Raw genomic sequence first — 25,658 nt, forward strand, 5'->3', positions numbered from 1 at the left:
AAGAACTCGGATTACTACAACACAAGCATGGCCATAGGAGCCGATGATTTGCTGCAGCATACACGGCACAGGATGCGATCATTGGGTCTACGCAAGAGGATAGAGAGGCAATGCGCAGTGTCGAAACACTACCCAAAGCTGGAACTTGTCAGCTAATATAATGCTGTGCCCTGGCAAATCAAACATGCTCACCCTCAATGTGGATGTTTCGGATAGCCTCGTTAACGGGTCGGTAGGCATACTGCAATACATCCAATACGACCCGCATGGGAAGACGCAATGCATATGGCTGCAGTTCGCTGAGCTTTGCTGCAAACTTGCGATTGGAACCGTGGTGGCCGCAAAATCCCAGCAGTTACGGAAGGTCAACAGAAACATTCAGCAAAACTGGATACCCATTGAAAGGCGCACCTGCGTTATCGATTAGAAGACGAACATATCTGTGAGAAGATGCTGTGCAGGCAAGTGCCATTACCATTCATAAATCCCAGGGTCACAAGTCGTGTACAGCAAGAGTTGGTATACGGGGCACTTGTCGCGCTACAAACATCAGCGAACTCTACCTCACCAATGTTCACAAGGACTTCCCATTCTGCCATGGGAAGCCCAATCCGGAAAGAACGCTAGCCGATCAATTGCAGTCCCACTAACTGGAAACCGTCACCGCCAAGTGCTGCACCATCAGTGCAGCAAGTGCTGCACTGAGCAGCCGCGCTACTTGTCGATCTCTGCCCTTAACGTTCGCTCCCTTGCGGCACATGCCAAGGACGTGCATACATCACCATCACATGCTCTGCCTTGCGGAAACATGGATGGACCCAAAACAGCCCCTCGAAATGAACTATTACAAATACTGCTGTGGCGCTTGCAGAGACCACAACAGAGTGGCGGGAGTGGCAATCTACTTGCGTACGGGTCATCTGCAATACCCATCCAAGTCTTTGGTACATCAGATGAAGTAGGTGAACTGTGTGCCGCAAAGTTGGACAACGACTTGCTGATAGTGGCTGTTTACTTCTCGCCTACCGCGCTCACCAAGATGTCGTGCACTTCCTGCGCCTCTCATTAAGCCAGCAGCAGTTTGTGGTTCGTATTAAGAAACTCAGCAATGAAGAAAGAAATAAAAGAAAGTAAACTTTCTTGCCAAGCCTGGATTCGAACCCGCGTACCCACGGTGCCAAGGCGAGCGTCATAACCACTAGGGTATACAGCCACGCTTGCAGAGCATGGATTTGTGCGAACCATATGATTGCGTTCGAGCGTCGTCGTCTTCGTTAACAGCTGGCGCGTTCGCACGCGCTCGTACCCAATGCTCTGCGAGGTGAAGAGGTTTTGCGCGCTATGCTCGGGAGAGAGATAGAGAAAATGAGAGCGAGAGAGGGACGCATTCACAGAGCGGGTCTGCTGGAACGCGTTGTCGGCATTGCAACGCGGTGGAACGCGGTGTCGCTGTTGCAAGCTGCGCTAAGCAACGCGCAGTGATGGCCGTAAGTCAGAGACGCGCGAAAAGACATTATCATCATCATGAGTAATAAGATGAAAAGTACGCGCGCACTTCCGGAAAATGCTGGGCTACGATCACACAGCTTCGCTGTTTCAAGCCTTGCGCGGCCGAGTGCAAGGTTAAGCGTTTTTTTCTCATGAGATCTTAAATGGAACAAACATGTGGTGTACGTCGCCTTATAAAAGGGCTTGTCCTAAACTTCATCAAAAGAAATTTCAAAAGTTCCGCTTGACCTTAAACAAATGCTATATTTTTCTAGCGTCCGTTCGATACTCGAATATGCTTGTTTGGTCTGGGACCCGAACAGTAAAGTTCTTATTAATACATTGGAGGCAATAAAACATCGTTCCATACGCTTTTTGCCTAATTCCTATTCACGATATGAATTTTACAAATTTAAGGCGCTCTGTGTCATGGGACAGTGAAACTTGGACGTACTTTTTCTTGGTGCTCATTCTTAAAACAGATTTCCTGTGGGGAGATGGCGTTTGATCGGCATCGGTAACTCCAGCCCCCCGCGTTACATACCTAGAAGAAGGCACAACAGCAAGAAAATGGGAGGGTGTTCATGCCGCACATCTATATTTCAGGCGTAATTTTTTCCACAGACAGTTACGGAGTGGAATGCCCTGCTTGATACTGTTGTGTCCGCGCCTAGTGAAATGGTTGCGGCAGCGCTCTGACAACACGTGAGCACAACTGACCATCACTTGCGTGTGCATTGATTGTTTGTGTGCCGTTGTAATCATGCTATGCACTGCCTCTATATTTTCGTGCCTACCCATGCGTTGTTCATGCGTTTTTTAGAGCGCAGCTCCCGTCCGTGCGGCGAGCGGTGGCGTCCCTCGGCGTAACCATGCGAACGAGCACAGCGAAGGATGAAAAAGCGAAGACGTCGGGGAAAGCGGAGGAGGATGGTATGGCGAAAGCGTGAGAAGAAAAGCGTAGCGCCGCGCAGGACGGCGATGATGGAGGCTACGAGATGGCGCCACAGTAGCGCGAGTCGTCTGTTCACCGATGACGCCAACAATAAGATCGTGTCCACCGATACCGTATAGGAAAAGAAAGCGCTGCATGAACGGAGGTCTGTGTTGTGGTGGCTGCTGTAAATCACGCATCGACCAGGCGCTGCATCTCGCGATCTCCTGATTAGAGAGGCAGTCGCGCCACACTTCGGTCCCTTTGCAACATCCCGCATGGGTTGGATTGTCTGCGCCAGCCAATATATTGCGAAATGAAAACACGTATAGAGCAGTGCTCAAATTTCGTATCGTAATTGTCGGGGAAAACTTTTACTTTCTTGTTTTCTTTCTTTTAAGTTGTGACTCTCGTTTGTTTTCAACTTTTTGCAGTCTAAACACCCTCCTACAATAAACTCTGAAGGCTAATGTAGATATGCAAATAAATAAATAAATAAATAAATAAATAAATAAATAAATAAATAAATAAATAAATAAATAAATAAATAAATAAATAAATAAATAATGTCACAGTTTCGCCCTAAGGGCGAAGCAATGAATGCGATAGCAACACAGCAATGTCATACGAAGTAAGGTGAGCGGCTTTGGTAGCAATATGAATTGTAGTAAACATGAGCTGATTAAGTAAGCAGGTGTGCTGCGGCGTAAGTAGACCGACATGAAGAGAGACTCGATGACCACGAGAAGGCGCGTGTGAAACGGTGGTGTTGATGAGAAGCGCTGCTCGTGGGCAGCGCGTGCGAAGGGACACACCTGTAGCGCTGCACTGCCGATCCGGGCAGCATTGCATGTGTAGCGTGCGTTGGAAAATGTGGCCCGACTATTACTAACTGCGGTGTGAGCGCGCACAAAGAAACATGAATAGATCACACTGAATGACTGCAGACAACGACTGTCAAAACGCTGGCAGCAAGCGCATACGCCGCAGCAACGGGCGAAGGTACGTGAGGTCTATCGCTTCAACGGAAACTGAGCGGCGAATGCACGGCGCATAAAGGTCAGAGCCATGTGGAGATAAGCGACGGTGCGAGCGAGCGACGAGCGCGGTTGTTGGCAGAGTAGAAGTGCCCCCCCCCCCCCCCCCCCCGCTCCCTCCGGCGCTGGCTTCCCGCTTCCTTGCTTGCGCGTGGGAGATTGAGTGCGTTCGCTCGCCGTGATAGCGCGCGTCCCCGCACGCTTCCGCTCGGGCATACGGCGCGCGGCGAAGATTTTATCTATAGGGAACCTCACGGCGACGGCGACGACGAGGGTGACGGCGACGCCGACGGCAGAAATCCGGTTGAAGTGTCCATATAATTGCTATCGCAATAATAAATAGAGACAATACAGCGTGGTCTTTGCCAGCAGCCATGGTAGAAAGCGGATGGAACGGCTGCTATACAGTTCTGTCGTGAGGATACCCCGCACCTCCACCAAAGATGCTACGTGGAAGGAAACAAGAGCGAGGCTATTTACATATTTGCACACAATATATACACTGCGCTGAGCAAGACTGAGTCGTCGCCGTTGATGTCGTGGCCTGAAAATATATATGGCGCATACCCACGGGGGGGATTGGCCACATTGGAGGTAATGAACACTGCACATGCCAAAAAGCAATATAAAAAATTAAAAAAAACATTGTGTAACTTCAGGACAATACGTTTTTATAACACATATTTAAATCGCTGTGGCGTACATGCAGCAGAGGTAGAATACCCGGCTTCAAATCTGAATGTCGTAAGTTCGAATCCTACTCCAGTCCACCACATTTTCAGTCATGGAGTGGTGCCTGACACCGGCAAGAAAAAATATAGATTGCCGAGAGCTAGTGGGGCTATACTAGTTCAGGTGCAACCAAACTAGGAAGGCCCACTAAGCTTCATCAAAGTCACTCCCTCACCAGAACAGGAATTGGCCTCCCTAGTGCAGTATTCGGCCACTACCTCCCTCATGACTCCGACTATTAACCCATGGCCCTCAGTCCCCAGTGGCTGCGGAGCACCTGACCTAGGCGGTGGTCAGATCTGCTACGTGGCAGAGGGTGCTAAGAATCTCTGGGTCCGGACAGGCCGCCAATGGAAACTGAACCTGGCAACGTTCAACACGCGCACCCTTTCGAGTGAGCCAAGCTTAGCAGGACTATTTGAAGAATTATCAGGCATTGCCTGGGATATTATTGGCCTTAGCGAGGTTAGAAGAGCTGGTGAGGCTTACACAGTGCTAACTAACGGCCTACGTTCTCTGCTACAGAGTTCTTCCAGATAAGAGAGAATCCGGGGTAGGATTTCTAGTCCATAACAACATAGCGGGCAACATTGAAGAATTTTACAGCATTAATGAGAGGGTAACAGTCCTCGTAATAAAGCTTAATAGGAGGTACAAAATGAAGGTATACAAGCCTACGCCCCAACCTCTAGTCACGACGATGAAGAAATAGAACAGTTTTATGACGATGTTGAATTAGCAATGAGAAAGGTGCAAAGTCAGTATACTGTAGTCATGGGCGACTTCAATGCAAAAGTGGGGAAAAAGCAGGTTGGTGAGCAAGCAATTGGCAACCACGGCGTCGATTCTAGGAATGCAAGAGGAGAGATGTTAGTAGAATTCGCGGAAAGGAATAGGCTCCGAATAACGAATACCTTCTTCAGGAAGCGCAGCAACAGGAAGTGGACCTGGAAAAGCCCTAATGGAGAAACAAGGAATGATGAAATAGATTTCATACTCTCTGCCGATCCAAGCATAGTGCAGGATGTAGAAGTGTTAGGTAAGGTAAAGTGCAGTGACCATAAGTTAGTGAGGTCTAGGATTTCTCTCAATTTGAAGAGAGACAGAGTGAAATTAGTCAAGAGGAAACAGGCCAACCTAGACGCAGTAAGGGTAAAAGCAGACCAATTCAGGCTGGTGCTCGCAAACAAATATGCAGCTTTAGAAAAGGAAGATAAAGACAACATAGAGGTAATGAATGAAACCGTAACTAGGTTGATCTCAGAAGCAGCAATTGAAGTGGGAGGTAAGGCCCCAAGGCAACCAGCAGGTAAGCTCTCCCAAGAAATAAAGGACCTAAAGAAACGACAAAACATGAAAATGTCCAACTCAAGAGATCAGATAGAATTCGCTGAACTGTGAAAACTGATCAACAAGAAGAAAGTAAGGGATATTCGAAATTAAAACGCGGGAAAGATTGAGGAAGTCGTAAAATATGGACACAGCATTAAATCAGTAAGAAGAAAGCTTGGCATAGGACAAGGCAAGAAGTATGCACTGAAAGATAAGCATGGTAATATCATCAGCAATTTCGATGACATAGTAAAAGCAGCGGAAGAATTCTATAGTGACCTGTACAGTACCTAAAACAGCCAAGCTACTTTCATTCGAAATAGTGATGAACCGGATACAGAGGCTCCTTCTATAACTAGCGATGAAGTTTGAAGGGCCTTGAAAGACATGACCAGGGGAAAAGCTGCTGAAGAAGATGGAATAACAGTAGATTTAATCAAAGATGGAGGAAATATCATGCTTGAAAAGCTTGCGGCCCTTTATACGCAATGCCTCACAACTTCATGTGTACCAGAGAGCAGGAAGAACGCCAACATTATACTAATCCATAAGAAGGGAGATGTTAAAGAACTGAAGAATTATAGACCCATTAGCTTGCTTTCAGTATTGTATAAAATATTCACCAAGATAATTTCCAATAGAATCAGGGCAACACTTGACTTCAGCCAACCAAGAGAACAGGCTGGCTCCCAGGAAGGGATATTCTACGATGGATCATATCCATGTCATAAATCAGGAAATAGAGAAATCTGCGGAGTACAATGAACCTCTTTATATTGCTTTCATAGATTATGAAAAGGCATTTGATTCAGTAAAGATACCAGCAGTCATACGTGAATATCTTAGCAAACATCTACAAGGATTCCACAGCTACCTTGGTTCTCCACAAGAAAAGTAGAAAGTTACCTATCAAGAAAGATGCCAGGCAAGGAGACACAATCTCTTATTACGTTCGGCGACCAGCGGGGGCAGCGATCTTGGAAGTATCTCCTGTTTACCTGCGACAAATCGCTTCGGGAGGCTGAAAAGCCTTCCCGCCGGGAAAGATCAGCGGCGACATCGTGTCTCTACACCTTTCAAAGAGTACGAGTCTCGACACTATAGGAAGAGGAGACTCTTGGAAAAGGGCCGCTACTACGACGCGTTCTCACGGCCGCTCGACAGACCAGCTGGCCGCCAAGGCCGTTCTCCAAACACACCCGTCTTTGGCTGGCCAGTCCAGGAACAACAGACGCATCAGTTCAAGTCAGGTGCGAAGCCACCTGTCTACGAGTGTCCCCTCCTTTATGTGGGGAAGTGAGCAGTGTGTGCCCGAGGGCACTTCTCCGAATGGGGTCAGGCAACGAAGGCGCCGGGGGATTATGCGCACCCTCGCCCTCAACGCAGACCATCGGTGACTCTCGACGCTCCGATTGGAGGATGGTGGGACCGCAGCTTGGACAGGGGGGGGGGGGGGGGGGGTTAAGCGAGACTTTGGCGGGCCATCGAGAGTGCTCTCCCATCTGCCCTGAGATGTAGCCAGTGCTTCGATCCAGTCATGTTAGACTGATGAGACGTCTCGTACTCCTACTTCCCTTGTAGATAATGTAAATAAACCCTGTACTCTTCGTTCTCGATGAGAACCTGTTCCTCCCTTCAACAACGTCTTCAGCGTCAGCGTGGATGAGTCGGACGACGGCATGGGCCAGCTACCACTTTGGATATGCCCGACTCCAACTCTTACAACTGCTGGCGAGGCCACGACCCCAACCCTACAACTGGTAGCAGCGGCGGCGTAGGCTAGAGAGCGACCCGCAGTTTGACGTCAGACTCAGATAGACCACGATCCCAGCTCCAACACTCTCCAATGCTATTCACTGCATGCTTAGAAGAAGTATTCAAGCTCTTAGACTGGGAAGGCTTAGGCGCGAGGATCAACGGCGAATATCTCGGCAACCTTCGGTTTGCAGGTGACATTGTCCTATTCAGCAACAATGAGACGAATTACAACAAACGATTGAGGACCTTAACCGAGAAAGTGTAAGAGTGCTGTTGACGATGCATATGCAGAAGACAAAGATAATGTTCACTAGCCTGGCAAGGGAACAAGAATTCAGGATCGCCAGTCAGCCTCTAGAATCTGGAAGGAGTACGTTTATCTAGGTCAATTACCAGGGGACCCTGATCACGAGAAAGAAATTTACACAAGAATAAAATTGGGTTGGAGTGCATACGGCAGGCATTACCAAATCCTGACGGCGAGCTTACCACTGTCGTTGAAAAGAAAAGTGTACAATCGTTGCATTCTACTGGTGCTAACATATGGGGCAGAAACTTGGAGGTTAACAAAGAAGCTCGAGAACAAGTTAAGGACCGCACAAAGAGCGATGGAACGAAACATCTTAGGAGTAACGTTAAGAGACAGGAAGAGAGCGGTGTGGATCAGAGAACTAACGGGGATAGCCGATATTCTAGTTGACATTAAGCGGAGGAAATGGAGCTGGGCAGGCCATGTAATGCGTAGGATGGATAACCAGTGGACCATTAGGGTTACAGAATGGATACCAAGAGAAGGGAAGCGCAGTCGAGGTGGGCAGAAAACCAGACTGGATGATGAAGTTAGGAAATTTGTAGGCGCAAGTTGGAATACGCTAGCGCAAGACAGGGGTGATGGGAGATCGCAGGGAGATCCCTTCGTCCTGCAGTGGACATGAAATATAGGCTGATGATGATGATGATTTAAATGTACCGCAGTCGGCACCTCTAAAGCAGCGTGACCTTTCACAGGCTTCACACCGAGCTGCTATCATTGAGCTGTGACTGGTACCCGATTGATATGATATATTCACACCGAGCATGGTCTACAACTTGCGAAGGCGCGTTTGCCACCTTACGCCATCTTTTGATATCCCCACCTATTCTACGCCACTTTGACCCAGACGCTCCAACAGAAATCCACACGGACGCTAGTGGAGTCGGCCTCGGCGCTTTTCTAGCCCAGCGTAAGTCTGGCTTCGAAGAGTACGTCGTCTCTTACGCCAGCCGCACTCTCACCAAAGCGGAAATGAACTATTCGGTCACGGAAAAAGAATATCTTGCTATCGTTTGGGCAATCACCAAATTTCGGCCTTAAGTATATGGCCGTCCATTTGATGTCGTGACTGATCACCACGCCCTGTGCTGGCTGTCGTCATTAGAAGACCCATCTAGTCGCCTAGCTCGTTGGGCGCTTCGTCTACAGGACTATGACATTCGTGTTGTCTACCGGTCAAGCCGTAAGCATTCGGATGCCGACGCTCTTTCGCGCTCACCACTGCCTGATGAGTATGGTGCTGCGTCTGTCTCAAGCTATGATTCTTCTTCTCTTACATTCGCCGACATGCCATCTGAGCAACGCCGGGATCCTTGGATAGCCTCTCTTCTAAAGTATTTACCTCAGCCGTCACCCCGCACCACCGACCGCTCGCTTCGGCGCACTGCTTGCCACTTTGGCATCCGCGAAGGGCTCCTGTACTGCCGCAACTACCTCTCTGATGGCCGTAAATGGTTGCTAGTGATTCCTCGCCATCTACGTTCCGACATCTGTGCCTCTTTTCATGCGGATCCTCAATGCGCCCATGCCGGTGTCCTAAAGACGTATGCACGCCTACGGTCTCGATACTACTGGCGCGGAATGTACCGCTTCGTTCGGCAGTACGTCCACTCGTGCTCCAAGTGTCAACGCCGCAAGATCCCACCTAACCAGACAACAGGGCCGCTTCAACCATTGCCTTGTCCCTCCAGGCCTTTCGACCGTATCGGTATTGACTTGTACGGCCCTCTACCGTACACCCCAGATGGCAACCGCTGGGTTATCGTCGCCGTGGACCACCTCACGAGCTACGCCGAAACTTCAGCGCTTCCGGCGGCCACAGCACGTGAAGTCGGCTCGTTCATCCTTCGCAACCTTGTTCTTCTACATGGTGCGCCTCGCGAGCTACTGAGTGACCGTGGTCGTTCATTCCTCTCCGTGGCTGTAGAAGCCCTGCTCCGCGAATGCAACGTTGTCCATAGAACTACGAGCGCCTATCATCCGCAAACCAATGGTATGACTGAACGCTTCAATCGCACTCTCGGCGACATGCTCGCTATGTACGTTTCCGCTGACCACACTAACTGGGACTGCATCCTTCCCTTTGTTACGTATGCCTACAATAGCGCCACTCAGTTGACCTCGGGATTCTCTCCTTTCTTTCTTCTCGAACCTTCCTCGTTTATGGACACGATTCTTTTGTATCACCCCGACGCTTCAGAATTTACGACTCTATCCGAAGCTGCCACTTATGCCGAAGAATGTCGTCAGATCGCACGCTCTCTTACCGCGCAAAGCCAGGACAGCCAGAAACACAGTCGAGACGCCGGCTTGTCTTTTCCATCATATTCACCTGGAACGCTGGTGTGGCTCCGCGTTCCCTCGTCTACTCCCGGCCTTTCCACAAAGTTCAGCTCAAATTATGACGGCCCTTATCGGGTTCTACGACAGACGTCCCCTGCCAACTACGTCACTGAGCCCGTTCAGCCATCTACGGACCAACGGCGTCGCGGACGCGAAACTGTTCATGTCGACCGACTGAAGCCGCACTACGAACCACCAGCGCTGCCTGTTCCATAGGTCGCCCGGATGGCTCCTTTTTCGCCGGGGAGTGATTGTAGCGACAAATACCGGCGCCAGCAGAAGAAGAGGAAGAAGACGTTTTAGGGGCGAAGCTCCTTATAGCGGCACCCGTTCGTCCCCGTCGTAGTAGGTAGCCACGTCTAGTTTTATGAATTGCTCAATAGATGGCGTTGTGTGTCCGTATATGTATGTATACCCATATATACATATATATGTATACGTATAGTATAACCGGAAGCCGACTTCCGCTTCCGGTTCCGCTTCCGGCTTCCGGAGAACGCTTCCAGCGTTTTATGAAAAAAAAATTCCGAAAGTTGTGTCCGCAGCGCGGAATCGAACCAGGGACCCCTCGCTTCCGAACGCGCGGCGCTAACCACTACGCCACGAAGCGCACATAGACGCACGCACCACGATGGCAATAAATACCCAACATTAACGAAAGGCCGCGTTTCTAGCGCGTTTCTAACGCGTTTGTGCTAGCACGTTACGGCCCGTGTTAGAAGCTGGTGTAAGACGCTGTGGCCTCTCCGCCTTACCTTCAACGCGTTTCGAACGCGCTGCCCAAGGCGGTGGCAAGTCAAGTTCAAGTCGAGGAGCGTTTATGAATACGGGGGGTATACTCTCTCAGCAGTCATGTGATGGCGTCGGCAAACGCGGTGCACGTTCCGGCATGTGTAAATGGCTGCGTAAGACGCTGTGGCCGCTCCCCTTTACTAGAGAGTACTGCACGTTTCTAACGCGTTTGTGCTAGCGTCCCCTTAAGCGGGAGATCCGATGATTCCCTCCGGAGCTTCGCCCACTCATCATCATTCACCCCGTGGATATGCTGTGATTTTCTTGTTGTTGGTGCTCGCACTCGCTCCGCTTGGCCGTCGCCTGTTTCTGGCATTCATAAAAACGCCAAGTGCATCTAACCTTGAACGCGCCCTAGCAATATATATATATATATATATATATATATATATATATATATATATATATATATATATAACTTTTTTTCCGATACCTAATCGTGAGCGGTGGTAAGCGGGCGACCTACTTCCGTGCTCACCGCTTCTCACTTTGGAAACGAGTGTGGGTATAAGCGCACTTTGACTGTGCAAATCTGTGTTGTCAACCAGTACCAACAACTACTAAAGCTGCATTCTTCGAAAGAAGCTAATTCGCCTGATATAATTGGGATCTCCCATGTTTTGGCACTTAAACATCTGAGACAAGTACCTCATTTTTATGATTTCATTTATTGCAAACACTGAAGACATTTGCATCACTTTGCGTTGTAGAGTCGATCCAAGGCGTCGTCTATCCGTGGGAGGGGGTATACGTCCTTCTTCGTGATTTTGTTGAGGCGACGATAATCGACGCAGAAACGTAGGGTTCCATCCTTCTTCTTCACTAACACCACGAGGGACGCCCACGGACTCTTGGACGGCTGGATGATGTCGTCGCGTAGCATTTCGTCAACTTGTTGCCTTATGGCCTCGCGTTCGCGCGCCGAAACTTGGTACGGGCTCTGACGGAGTGGGCGGACATATTCGTCGGTTTTAGTTCGGTGCTTGGCGACAGGGGTTTCTGGAATTTTTGATGATGAGGAGAAGCAGTCCTTGTATTGGAGGAGCAGGGCCTTTAGCTGTTCTTTCTTATGCCTGGGAAGGTTCTCATTAAGTCGAAAGCTGGTTCAGGTACTACAGTCGTCGTTGCAGATTCTCTAGAGTCCGTGAAGGCGAAAACACTGCTGGCCTCTACTATTTCGTCGATGTAGGCGACCGTGGTGCCTTTGTTAATGTGCTTGCATTCGTGGCTGAAGTTCGTGAGCATCACTCTTGCTTTCCCTTCACGTAGCTCAGCTATATACCTCTAGCGACGCAAATCTCATGATCAAACAGTAAGTGATGATCGCCCTCGATGACGCCCTCCATGTCTGCAGGCACTTCGGAACCGACGGATATCATTACGCTTGAGCGAAGCGGAACGGTGACTTGTTCTTCAAGCACATTCAAGGCCTGGTAACTTATGTTTGCATCCGGCGGTATCGCTTCGTGCGTTGAAAGCGTTATCGACTTGGACCTTAAGTTGATGACTGCACCATGTTGGTTTAGAAAGCCCATACCTAGGATGACGTCCCTGGAGCAGTGCTGCATGATTACGAAGCTCGCCGGGTAAGTGCGATTGTTAACCGTGACTCGCACTGTGCAGATTCCAGCCGGCGTTATTAGGTGGCCTCCCGCTGTCCGGATATCGTGTCCTTGCCACACCGTCTTCACCTTTTTCAACTTGGCGGCGAACGGGAGCGGTGACGACGAGAGCGGTGACGTTATGACCATCAATTAGCACGTCTAGGTCGGTAGACCGTCGTCTAGCATTGCTGTTAAGCCGTGGCGTCGGATCACGGCTGCGTCGGCTTGCTCCGCTGCAGCTACGTCGCGTCGGCAGGTCTTCTTTCGGCGGCGAAGTGTTGTCGTCAAGGCTCTTGCCAGGCGGTGTGCTGATACCTCGTTGTGATGATGCGCGAATCGTCGTCGTCGGCGGCGGAGGATCTTCGGTATTGCGTCGTACAGCAACCGCACCTCCATCGGTTTCAGCTTTTACTTTCCCGGATAGGGGCTCACGGACCGGCCCTGGGCTGGGTCAGTGTATGGTCGGCGCTGCGGCGACAGATAGCGTCCTGGCGATGGCGAACGCGAAGGACGTCGCGTTCTCCACTGCGTTGCGGCGATGTAGTCGGCGATGTCACGTGGCCGCTCGCCAAGCTGTGGACGTGGTGCGTTGACGGCGAACCCTAGGGCGTAGGCCCATCTCGCGGTATGGGCATCAGCGGTAGACATGGCCGGCTTCCTCGCAGTGATAGCAGAGCGGGCGGTGGTCGGGGGCGCGCCAAATGTCCGTATTTCTCGGGTAGCTGCGCTGGGCGACGGGCGGGCGTGCTGGCGGCGGCGGCGGCGGACGACGGAACTGTGTCGTTACGGGGCCATGGTGCGGGCGCGGAGGGGGACCTTGACGGCGGGCGACGGCGGCATATGTCATTGCTTCCGGCTGGGGTTGCGGCGATTGCGGCCGCACATCGGGAACTCCAAGCGCTGAACTTCTTCTTTGACGATGTCGGCGATAGATGCCACTTGAGGCTGCGACCTGGGAAAGGGCTTCTGCAGTTCCTCGCGAACTACCGCTCTGACGGTCTCGCGCAGGTCGTCGCTGCCAAGTGCTTGAACGCCGATGTTGTTTGCGGCAAGTGTTCGGTGGTTATATGTTACGGGGATGTTGGGGGTATAGACTGGATGTATTTACAACATATACACAAGTAGGTTAGTGTGGTCAAGATGGCTGACCAGCAACAACACGCAGCAGCCAGTGTCTCTCGATCTTCTTTTCTTTCCTCCTATCCTTCCGTAACAATATTGTCTTGTCCGCTTGTCGAGCGTCTTCTCAATGGTTGTGGCCTCGGAAATATAGCAACAGTCTTGGGCGGGTTGCGTATGCCAGAAGTGCCAGAAGCGAACTTTTTTCTCTTCTGGCATATTCGGGTCGGCGTGCTTGAGCAGGCTCATTTCCTCCGTGAAAATCGTGATGTTCTCGTTGGGCAGTTGCACCCGGGCGTCTAGGAGAACTTCGGCCCTTTCCTTGCACACGACGCTTGTAAAGGTCTGCAGGGCCGTGGCGGAACAGGTCCCATGTTGTCAAGGTCGACTCCCGATTCTCGAACCACGTCCTGGCGGCATCTTCCAATGAGAAGAAGACATGGCGCAGCTTGTCGTCACTGTTCCAGTTGATAAATACAGCGACCCTTTCATAAGTCTCCAGCCAGCTTTCCGGATCCTCAAATGTTGATCCACGTAAGGTCAATGGCTACCGGGGGTGTTGTAACACGATCAGTGTAGGTGGCACTGGTGCTGTCATTGTTGATGCGGTCGTTGCTGTGCACTTCCTGGTCTTCTCGGGAAGAAGTCCGTACTCCGGGGGCTGGTTTCGTAGCCTGAGGTTAGCTGGATGGTCCGGGACAACGTTGGTACTGTCTTCGGCGTTCGGGCTTGGATCACGGCTTTTCGGGGGCGTCCGGTGCATGAACACAAAAGTACTTCCACCAGATGTCACGTAGTGGTGACGGTGAAAAAAACAGTCGTAAAACTGTGTATGACGTAACTGATTTTTTACTGCGCGAATCTGTGCCCACAAAAGCAAGCTACACTCGAAGCACAACGATAGCGGCGAACACAGTCGGCGATCGTCGAAATCTGATCAGCGGCGAAACGCGCCGGCTTTTATACACGAGTCACCGAAGGTTCTAGAGTAATCTCTGGTGCCCGCATGTCTTCCAGAAAGTACTATGACAATTCGCGTCGCTCATACAATCAGATTACATAAGCGTTGGTGACAACAGACAACGGATAGAAGCATCTATAACGTACGAGAAGCTTCCGATACATGCAGGCGCGTCCTGTGCCTAGCGATAACGTTTAACATTCGTTAGCAGGTGAAAAGCGGTCACCGGTGAAAGATGAACATGTACACGTGTCAATATACTCTGTATGTTTTATATACTGTTTATTTGTACCACATTATCACTTCCGTTTTGTTTACCACAGCTTGTGTGAAAAATTCCCAGGTGTCCTTAGCTATCGCCTAAGAGATGCGAAGGCGAAAGCCTTGTAAAGCCTACTTTAATTCACCTTAATGCTCCTAATCCACCTTAATCCACCCTAGTTCTCCTTAATCGCCCTTAATCCACCCTAATACACCTTAATACACCTTAATCCTCATTCATCCACCTTATTCGACCTTAATCCACCTTAATCCAATCACTAACTAATCATTACCTTTGTTAATCATTCATCATCTCTTATACACTGCTGCACATACTTTCGTTTGCTTCTGGCATTCCTTGGGTCACGTGACTTTCTGTACTTCATAACGCGACCTTGAAACATGCAGATCTAAGGCTTTCGCCTTAAAACTGTTGTCCCAGGTGGGAGGGGGCCTCGTCAGTCTTTAGTGCCTTTTGTGCTCTCTTCCTAAGTGTAATCTTGCACACATGAATAAAGTCAAAGTCAAAGCTCAACCTATATCTCTTATTGGGCTCCATGTGGCGGAGATGGCACCGCTGTTGGCGTCTCTCATCGCGACAGTTTTGTGACATGCCTGGATCGGGCGATGTTCTCGCTGCGTAGCGCAAGTGGTCTCGTCGCGTGCTGTATCGCTCCATGTCGCCTTCGTGTATCGTTAGTGTTAGGAGCTCAAGGGCAACGCCAAGCCTTGCATTTGCTTTGAATGCTTTTTCATTCGGGCGAAACTGTCTTTTCTTTACCGCTCGTCAGAAATGCACCAGCAAGCCCTAGTCGCTACTTGGCCATTGTAAGGTGTTACGAAACACTTAATAGCCTGAACGTAAGGTGTACGACCTAAGCAGCTGTCAGGAAAGTTGCGATACGGTGCTTAGTAGCTATGAGCTTGGAACCCCTGTAATATCACGCTAAGTAGCACCACGCTGAAACGTTTGCTGTAGGCGAATAGGACTGGATAAATAGACACCATCCGCTTTCTAAAAGACTCGAAATAACTGAGCGTTCATCCTGTTGTCTTGTGCGTGTCTTCTAGCGCCATCACCCCCTCTGATGTACCTGAGTCGTTTAACTCGTTTTGGTGCGGTAGTGTTTGGCAGCCTACGAAGCGTTCCCATAGCATGACAAATAATCTTCGTGACCCGTGAAAAAGCAATAAATGACTCTGTCAGTACGTACCTTTGTGATTACCTCTACACTGTATTGACATCTGCTTTTCTTGTGTCTATTGCCGCGCACGCTGAGAAAAAGGACACACACGAACTAGACAGGCAGAGGTGCTCAAAATTAACTTGCCTGCATAAAGAGAATCTCATCAGGCCAGGGATCCTGGGTGACGGATGTCTCGAACTGGCTCTCCCTGCGAAGAAAAGTCGGTTACGGAATGCAAGTGGAACATTTAATGACGTGGATTCACCCTTGCCACTACAATCTATGTTTACTTGCATTGCTCTGAGGCTGACTCAACGCGCTGAGTGGCCAGTAGTGGCATGGTAGTTGGATCAGGATGAACAGGCAGCATTCGCGGCAAGAAGTGTCAACACCTGTTGTTTTTCACTTATATTAATAGAATCGTTGAATATATTACCGCTCCCATTAAATTATTTGCAGATGACTGCGTAGTGATTAGGGTAATCGAATCACGGAGAGATGCCGAAACATTGCAGAGCGACTTGTGTACAATATTGTTATGGTGTCAAAATGGCAAACGACCGTAAACATCCGGAAATGTTGCTGCATGGAATTCACCAACCGTATCAATAAATTAGAGACAAGTTATACTACTAACAATTCAATAATTAGTAACGAGTCTGACTATAAGTATCTTGGTGTCTACTTTTCTGACAGCTTTAAGTGGAATAAGCACATAGAAGTTACAGTTACAAGGGCGAGTAAGGTGTTATATTTTATACGGAGGAATCTTAGGCAGGCTTCAAAAACCGTGAAACAAACACTTTACTTTTCGTACGTAAGATTCATTCTAGATTATGCTTGCGTAATTTGGAACCCTCATCAGCAGTACCTTATCAACAGACTTGAAAAAGTGCAAAATCACGTAGCTAGATTTGTAAGTAGTAACTATAATTCATTTTCAAGTATTTCGGAAATAAAAAGAACATTGGGATGGAAACCATTAACAATAAGAAGGCAGAAACTTAGGCTTAAATTTCTTAGGCTTAGCAGGGCTAAGCCCTGCTATCGCTGTCATCCCAAATGTCCCACCCGCATAGTTTAAACACAGTCCACGGAGTTGAGCGCAGTGCTAAATCTTGCTATCGCTGTCGCGCCAACATGTTGCACCCACTTGTAGTTGAAACACCCTCGAAGGAGTTCAATGCTGCACTAAGCCCTGCTATCGCTGTCATCCCGAATGTCCCAACCGCGTAGTTTAAACACTGTCCAAGGAGTTCAGCACAGCGCTAAATCTTGCTATTGCTGTCGCGCTAACATGTCACACCCACTTATAGTTGAAACACCGTCTAAGGAGTTCAACGCAGCGCTAAGCCCTGCTATCGCTGTCATCCCAAAATGTCCCACCCGCGTAGTTTAAACACCGTCCACGGAGTTGAGCGCAGTGCTAAATCTTGCTATCGCTGTCGCGCCAACATGTTGCACCCACTTATAGTTGAAACACCGTCTAAGGAGTTCAGCGCAGCGCTAAGCCCTGCTATCGCTGTCATCCCAAAATGTCCCACCCGCGTGTAGTTGAAACACCGTCCAAGGAGTTCAGCACAGCGCTAAATCTTGCTATTGCTGTCGCGCTAACATGTCACACCCACTTATAGTTGAAACACCGTCTAAGGAGTTCAACGCAGCGCTAAGCCCTGGTATTGCTGTCATCCCAAAATGTCCCACCCGCGTAGTTTAAACACCGTCCATGGAGTTCAGCGCAGTGCTAAATCTTGCTATTGCTGTCGCGCCAACATGTCGCGCCCACTTATAGTTGAAACACCGTCTAAGGAGTTCAACGCAGCGCTAAGCCCTGCTATCGCTGTCATCCCAAAATGTCCCACCCGCGTAGTTTAAACACCGTCCACGGAGTTGAGCGCAGTGCTAAATCTTGCTATCGCTGTCGCGCCAACATGTTGCACCCACTTGTAGTTGAAACACCCTCGAAGGAGTTCAATGCAGCACTAAGCCCTGGTATTGCTGTCATCCCAAAATGTCCCACCCGCGTAGTTTAAACACCGTCCATGGAGTTCAGCGCAGTGCTAAATCTTGCTATTGCTGTCGCGCCAACATGTCGCACCCACTTATAGTTGAAACACCGTCTAAGGAGTTCAACGCAGCGCTAAGCCCTGCTATCGCTGTCATCCCAAAATGTCCCACCCGCGTAGTTTAAACACCGTCCACGGAGTTGAGCGCAGTGCTAAATCTTGCTATCGCTGTCGCGCCAACATGTTGCACCCACTTGTAGTTGAAACACCCTCGAAGGAGTTCAATGCAGCACTAAGCCCTGCTATCGCTGTCATCCCGAATGTCCCAACCGCGTAGTTTAAACACCGTCCAAGGAGTTCAGCACAGCGCTAAATCTTGCTATTGCTGTCGCGCTAACATGTCACACCCACTTATAGTTGAAACACCGTCTAAGGAGTTCAACGCAGCGCTAAGCCCTGGTATTGCTGTCATCCCAAAATGTCCCACCCGCGTAGTTTAAACACCGTCCATGGAGTTCAGCGCAGTGCTAAATCTTGCTATTGCTGTCGCGCCAACATGTCGCACCCACTTATAGTTGAAACACCGTCTAAGGAGTTCAGCGCAGCGCTAAGCCCTGCTATCGCTGTCATCCCAAAATGTCCCACCCGCGTGTAGTTGAAACACCGTCCAAGGAGTTCAGCACAGCGCTAAATCTTGCTATTGCTGTCGCGCTAACATGTCACACCCACTTATAGTTGAAACACCGTCTAAGGAGTTCAACGCAGCGCTAAGCCCTGGTATTGCTGTCATCCCAAAATGTCCCACCCGCGTAGTTTAAACACCGTCCATGGAGTTCAGCGCAGTGCTAAATCTTGCTATTGCTATCGCGCCAACATGTCGCACCCACTTATAGTTGAAACACCGTCTAAGGAGTTCAACGCAGCGCTAAGCCCTGCTATCGCTATCATCCCAAAATGTCCCACCCGCGTGTAGTTGAAACAAGGTCTAAGGAGTCAGTGCAGCACTATATCTTGCTATCGCTGTCGCGCCAAGATGTCACAGCCTCGTATAGTTGAAGCACCATCTAAGGAGTTCACTGCAGCGCTAAACGTTGCTGTCGCTATCGTGCCAACATGCCACACCCGCGTATAGTTGGAACACGGTGTAAGGAAATCAGCGCAGTGCTAAACGTTGTTATCGCTGTCGCGCCAAGATGTCGCAGCCGCATATAATTGAAACACTATCTAATGAGTTCAGCGCAGCACTACACCTTGCTACTGCTATCGCGCCAACATGTCGCACCCACATATTGATATTAAAGGAGTAGTAACACGAACATTTGGTATCCCGATTTTTTTATTTGCTCTTTCTATCGGCTTCATAGTTACTCTACGAAGCCCGACTTTCTCGAGATCTCCACACATGAATAATTACAGCATTTTTTCTACGACTTGCCCAAAATGATTGTGAAGCGCAGCGCAGCTTCGGCCGTGAAAAAGGTTACTTCTCACGTTACCGAAAGAGGAGGTGACGGGTTGTGGTGGTTGAAAGGTACACAATGACTGTGTCGCCGAAAGCTACCAAACTGTAGAGTCACTGTCCCTTTATGGAGGCGCCCTAAAGGGAGCTTATACAGGGTTGTCCCAGCTATCACGCAGCACGATTTAAAAAAAGAGGAACGGCGTTACGCGAAGCAAACCTAGTGCGTATTGTTTCCAGTGCAGTGGAGTAGCCGCCAGTAGTTTTTTCGTTGCTGACATTTAATTAGCTAATTGTAATTAATTATCTAACTCGAGAAGTCCTGTCCTAATTATGAAAGTGTCAATGAGAAGATTGTAGAGCAACATGAAAAACTCATGATACAGCTTTCTGTTGCTCAATACCTGCTAGATAAATGTGTTTTTCCGAGCGTGAAAGAAGCCCGCGAATACACGCAGAATTGCTGCGCGAATGGCCGCTTGAGGCATTTTGCGTGTATTCGCAGGCTGGTTTCACGCTCGGAAAAACGCAGTTTATGTAGCACGTATTGAGCAACAGAAAGCTGTATCGGGAGTTTTTCATGTTGCTCTACAATCGTCTCATTGACACTTTGATAATTAGGACAGTACTTCTCTAGTTAGATAAATAATTACAATTACCTAATTAAATCTCAGTAACCAAAAAATTACTGGCGACTACTCCACTGTACTGGACACAATACGCTTCGCGTAACGGCGTTCCGCTTCTCGTGCTGCGTGATAGCTGGGACACCCTGTATAGTAACTGGCACCTCCAATTGTTCGCTCCTCTTGGAAACGCATGCCCTCTCCCCTGTTGTCCCGTCGAGTACTGAATGGATTCAAATTTAGGCACCATGGCCATAGTGTGTGTGAACGCGTCAGCGGTAGTCTGGTACCACAACAGGCTTCGCTGACGAAATATGTAACCTGTGAAGCCGCGCTGCGCTTGGCACGCGTTTTAAAATGGTCGTAATAAAAGATAACGTAAGCAATTATTTGCTCCACTCTCGGAGAATTCCATAACGTAATTATTCGGTTGAGTGCTATCCAGTAAAGTCATAACAACTACTATTTTAAACCATCCGATAAGCTCGAGCGTGGCGCTGAACCTTGTTACCGCTTGCTATATGCTTCGGGTGAAAATGCAAACTTTTCTTTTGTGATGTCACATCTAGAATTTCCATTAGGTTCAGTTACGCGTCGGTAGTTGTAGCGACGCTTTGCCATAGTTCTGATTTCACTGACCGTGTGTCGGCAAAATTCAACTACCTGCTGCTGAGAAAAATCATTTACAGAAACTGAACGTTAAACTTTTGTTGATAAATATAATTAAAAGTAAAACCAGCGTAACCTAAATACTTCTTCATAAGCAACACAAACATGGCCTTTCAGAGCAGACTTCAGGGGTCATTCCCATGAACGATTTCACTTCCGCAACACTTAGTAAAGTTGGTAACATGACCACAATAACAGCTAGATGTTTGAAATCCACTCATACGCGCTTGGTATATCACTTAATTTGACAATTGTAGTCTCTGATAACCTAAGATTTAAATGTTGTAGTTAAGTTGTCCAACTCAAATACAATTTGAATAGATGCGCCAGCCAATTAAGTTCGCTTACTTCCGTGACGTCAAGCGATTTTGCGTGTTCAAAACCACAGTTTTCTGCGGTGTCCGTTGTGACACTAGTTTTAGAATGAAGCCTGGGCATCTTGGCGAATTTTATGGTTGAATCCAATATCAGGGCTCATCCAAAGGTAATTATTTAGCTTGAAGCAATTAGCTTTTATTTTCCTATCAGCAAATATAGCATTTACACTAGCAGAGCAACGTAATTGAGCTGTGAGTGGACTTCCGGCTGTCTTTCATGGGTGAAGGGCAGGTGCACTGAATTTTTCGAAGTAGAACTAAATTATTCGGCTCTCACCGACAATAGAAAACATTCTCAGTAAACGTGGAAAAGAAACAGCGCAACATAACTAGGACGTGAGACTGGCGTTGTCTGCCTCGCTACTTCAGCTCAAGTCATAATCCAATGGGCCCAAATGCCTACGCTTCTGCCGTTTGTAGAATCACCGCTAAACGAACGAGTCAATATGTAAAGCACATAGGAAGGTCGCTGGAGCTCAAAGAGTTACCAAAGTAGTGCTTGGGAAACAGCGACAAGGCGGAAAAAAAAACGAACATGCCCTTACCGCTCGTCTTTGACATGTGCCACAGATGATCTGACCTGTTTGTGCACTTGAGGCTCCAAGAAAATTGATTACGTCAGTTGGGGGCAGGCGTGTGTGACGACTAGTGCTTTTGAGCCGTGCTCTTAAATCTCGTGCGCTAACTTTATTGATTGGAAAATAGGTTGGCGTCCAGTGCCCGTCTTGAGCGTTCTGTCCCTTTATTTCTCCTAATGTGACTGCTGGAACAGATGGACATGACTACCGAGCTTTAACGTAATGTGTGCACTTGCAGCATTTCTCAAGTGTCGCAGTGTGTTGCAGCATGAGCCATTTAAACACACGTACCAGCGCTAAGCGTCACCGTTCGTGCTAAGGTGCCGGCGTCAGCCATTACGTATGTTGGTGCTATTCACGTGGCATTGTTTTAAAGACGATAGTCTTTCTTGGGCTACCTAAACGCGAAAAACTTTGTCTGTCCGTCTGTCACTCTATTCAACCGCCCGGCCGAAACCGATTCAACCACCCGGCCAAAACCAACCAAGCTACTAGCACTCGTGGCACGGGGTCATACACGTCAACATTATACAGCGCAAAGGAAACCTCAGGCGCATTTGAGGCAAAATATATGTACATAACCGTGATCCGCAGCGTTAACTTAATTAGGAATACACATTGAAGTGGTTTTCACGTTAGTAAATGCAAAATCAACGCGTTAGAAATGGTGTCGAAGAGAGGTTAAAAACAAGCCGACTGAAGCCGCGGCTCTGTAGCCGGCTGTAAGCCAACAGTACTAAAAGATGCCAACAGGTGGCGCGAGAGCAGGGCGAACTCGGGAAATTTGAATTGAATTCAGCAAACTTCCATTGCATCCACCATGGGAGGAGTGAGAGGGGAGGGGAAGAGCGTGAGGGGTGAGAAGAGAGGGTGTTACGTATCAGGGGTGGCAGAAGACTATCGTCTTTCGACGTCATTTGCAGCGAAAGCAAGCAGATATACGGCCAATTCTTTGCACCACCTGTATTAAAAAAATAAAACCTAACACCAAGGTCTCGGAACCGCGTCCGCGGCGGGTGCCCAGACCCACTAAAAATACGCCGGACTCAAATCTTATCGATTTGATAATAAAGTTTACGTTCTTCTAACACCAACCACTATCAAATATATCTGTTGAAAAAACACGCCGTAGAGAGTGTGCAGGCTTCTACGCCAGTATGAAAAAAAAGAAAGAAAGAACTCACAGGCAAGCTCGTCGACAGAATTTCTTCTGGCAGCGTTCAGTTTCGTCCAAGACTTTGACCCAACAGCGTGTCACTGTAGAAGAGATGCTGCACTGAGTACGTGACAACGTCTTGTGCTAAAATAATGCAGTGCATGTCAAGAAAGGCAAATGTTACTGTTCACAAAGAGTCAGCCGCGAAACAAAGAGTTTTATATTGTTTCTATATAGTAAACAAAAGGCTCTAAATGAGTTAGGATCGCGCAAAATTTAGTCAAGTTCTAATTGCAAGGTCTCTCTATTGTTGCTGTTGTGAACACGCTTTGTGTTGCTGTTTTGAACTTGGTCGGCGTGCCAACTTACGCAAAGAATGATTTAAACGCGTAAGCATTTCTCCGCTTACCCAACGAGGAAAACCATCCGTCCGTCCAGTAAGACGATCGCTTTCGACCGTAGCAGCGAGCGAATTCACCTTCGTGCTGCCTCTCGCTTCACCGCGAAATGAGCGGCGAAAACACAGAGCACACGAAGCTGTCAGCACTTCCCGCACTGTCGCAGGGGCCCCCGCGCCTGCCTTCAGCGCGAACGTAGCGGCGAGAACACAACGCACGCGAAGCAGTCGGCGGCTCCCTGTATCGCAGATCGCTTTCGAGACGGGGCCAGCGCAGCCGGTTGATCACTGTTCAAAATGGTTCGACGCGGAAGGAGCGATAACGGCTTATCATCAGCGTCATCAATTCACCTTGCGCCGCCGTCCGCAGCAGTTCGTGTCGTCGCAGCGCTGTCGTTTATAAAGCCCCTATATATAAAAAGTAGCGCCACTCTTAGATCTTGCCGCCACCGCGCTCACCCCGGCGTTTCCTCCTTGCCGCCGCCTGTCGCCCCAGCCTCCTCCGCTCCCCCATTGGCCAATCCGTGTCACGTGGAAGCACGCGTTGCGCTTTTGTATATTTTTTTCTTTCCAGCGCGCTCCTTCCAGCGCGCTCGGGCCTGTGCGACGAAAGTGCTGTACGCACAAACGGACCAAACGTGTTAGGCACAAGAACTTCGTTGTGATGGCATGCTGCTGCGCCTTAAGTTGCCGCAACCGACAAGGCGAGGGCAAAAAAATTATGGGGTTTTACGTGCCAAAACCAGTTCTGATTATGAGGCACGCCGTAGCTGGGGGACTCCGGAAATTTAGACCACCTGGGGTTCTTTAACGTGCACCTAAATCTAAGTACACAGGTGTTTTCGCATTTAGCCCCCATCGAAATGCGGCCGCCGTGGCCGGGATTCGATCCCGCGACGGCAAAAGGCTTTTTTATTGCGATAGCAATTATATGGACACTTCAACCGGATTTCTGCCGTCGGCGTCGCCGTCGCCGTGAGGTTCCGTATAGATAAAATATTCGCCGCGCGCCGTATGCCCAAGCGGAAGCGTGCGGGGACGCGCGCTATCACGGAGAGCGAACGCACTCATCTCCCACGCGCAAGCAAGCAAGCGGAAAGCCAGCGCCGGAGGGAGCAGGGGGGGGGGGCACTTCTCTGCCAACAACCGCGCTCGTCGCTCGGCCGCACAGTCTCTTATCTCTCCCACGCGCAAGCAAGGAAGCGGGAAGCCAGCGCCGGAGGGAGCGGGGGGGGGGGGGGGGGCACTTCTACGCTGCCAACAACCGCGCTCGTCGTTCGTTCGACCGCACCGTCTCTTATCTCCACACGGCTCTGACCTTTATGCGCCGTGCATTCGCCGCTCAGTTTCCGTTGAAGCGATAGACCGCACGTACCTTCGCCCGTTGCTGCGGCGTATGCGCTTGCTGCCAGCGTTTTGACAGTCGTTGTCTGCAGTCATTCAGTGTGATCTATTCATGTTTCTTTGTGCGCGCTCACACCGCAGTTAGTAATAGTCGGGCCACATTTTCCAACGCACGCTACACATGCAATGCTGCCCAGATCGGCAGTGCAGCACTACAGGTGTCTCCCTTCGCACGCGCTGCCCACGGTAAGCGCTTCTCATCAACACCACCGTTTCACACGCGCCTTCTCGTGGTCATCGAGTCTCTCTTCATGTCGGTCTACTTACGCCGCAGCACACCTGCTTACTTAATCAGCTCATGTTTACTACAATTCATATTGCTACCAAAGCCGCTCACCTTACTTCGTATGACATTGCTGTGTTGCTATCGCATTCATTGCTTCGCCCTTAGGGCGAAACTGTGACATTTTTTGTTTACCATCCGGCGTGCGCAAACGCTTGCTGCACACTTGATATTTGCGCGGTCTCGCATCGTCGCGTTGCTACTTCCAAAATGGCATTATTAAGACCAGTTACTGACTGACGAAGCAAAATCGCGCCTCAAAAACTTCTCCGCAGGGCGCGATCGAAGTTTTCCTCGGATTTCCTCTGGTAGCTCGTCAGCTGTCGTCTGCCACGGAAGGCCCGACGCAGGCGGCGCCACTGTCGATATCGCGCCTCGATCGCGCCGAGCGCGATAGTGGAACGGAGGAGGAGGGAAGTGGATGGCGCTACTTTTTATATATAGGGGCTTTAGTCGTTTATACAGGTCGGATCAAGTTTCATAACATTGATAATGACCTTAGGCTGCGTGGAGATGAGCAAGTGCACAATACTTACGTATAATTTGACAACTCCCAGAGGTGTTTCCACGTAATTTTTTTTCCAGGCCTGAGTGGCTGACGTTTGAAACTGTAAAGCGTACAGAAGGCATGATTTGCTTCTATTCGTAACCAAGTCTCTTAACCGCCGAGAACGAGGCCAACCAGTGCAGGATGCGGCGTGGGGCTGCTACCGGACTCGTTTACAGGACGCTTAAGCTTCGCATTTAAGAGTGGAAAGCGATAACCTTCAAAGATCCCTGTCAGGCTTTTCGGTAACTGCAGCTTTCTTTTTTCGGCACCTTCGCCTCGGCGCGCCGCTGAC

The sequence above is a fragment of the Dermacentor silvarum genome, chromosome 10 (assembly GCF_013339745.2).
Source record: "Dermacentor silvarum isolate Dsil-2018 chromosome 10, BIME_Dsil_1.4, whole genome shotgun sequence".
NCBI lineage: Eukaryota > Metazoa > Arthropoda > Arachnida > Ixodida > Ixodidae > Dermacentor > Dermacentor silvarum.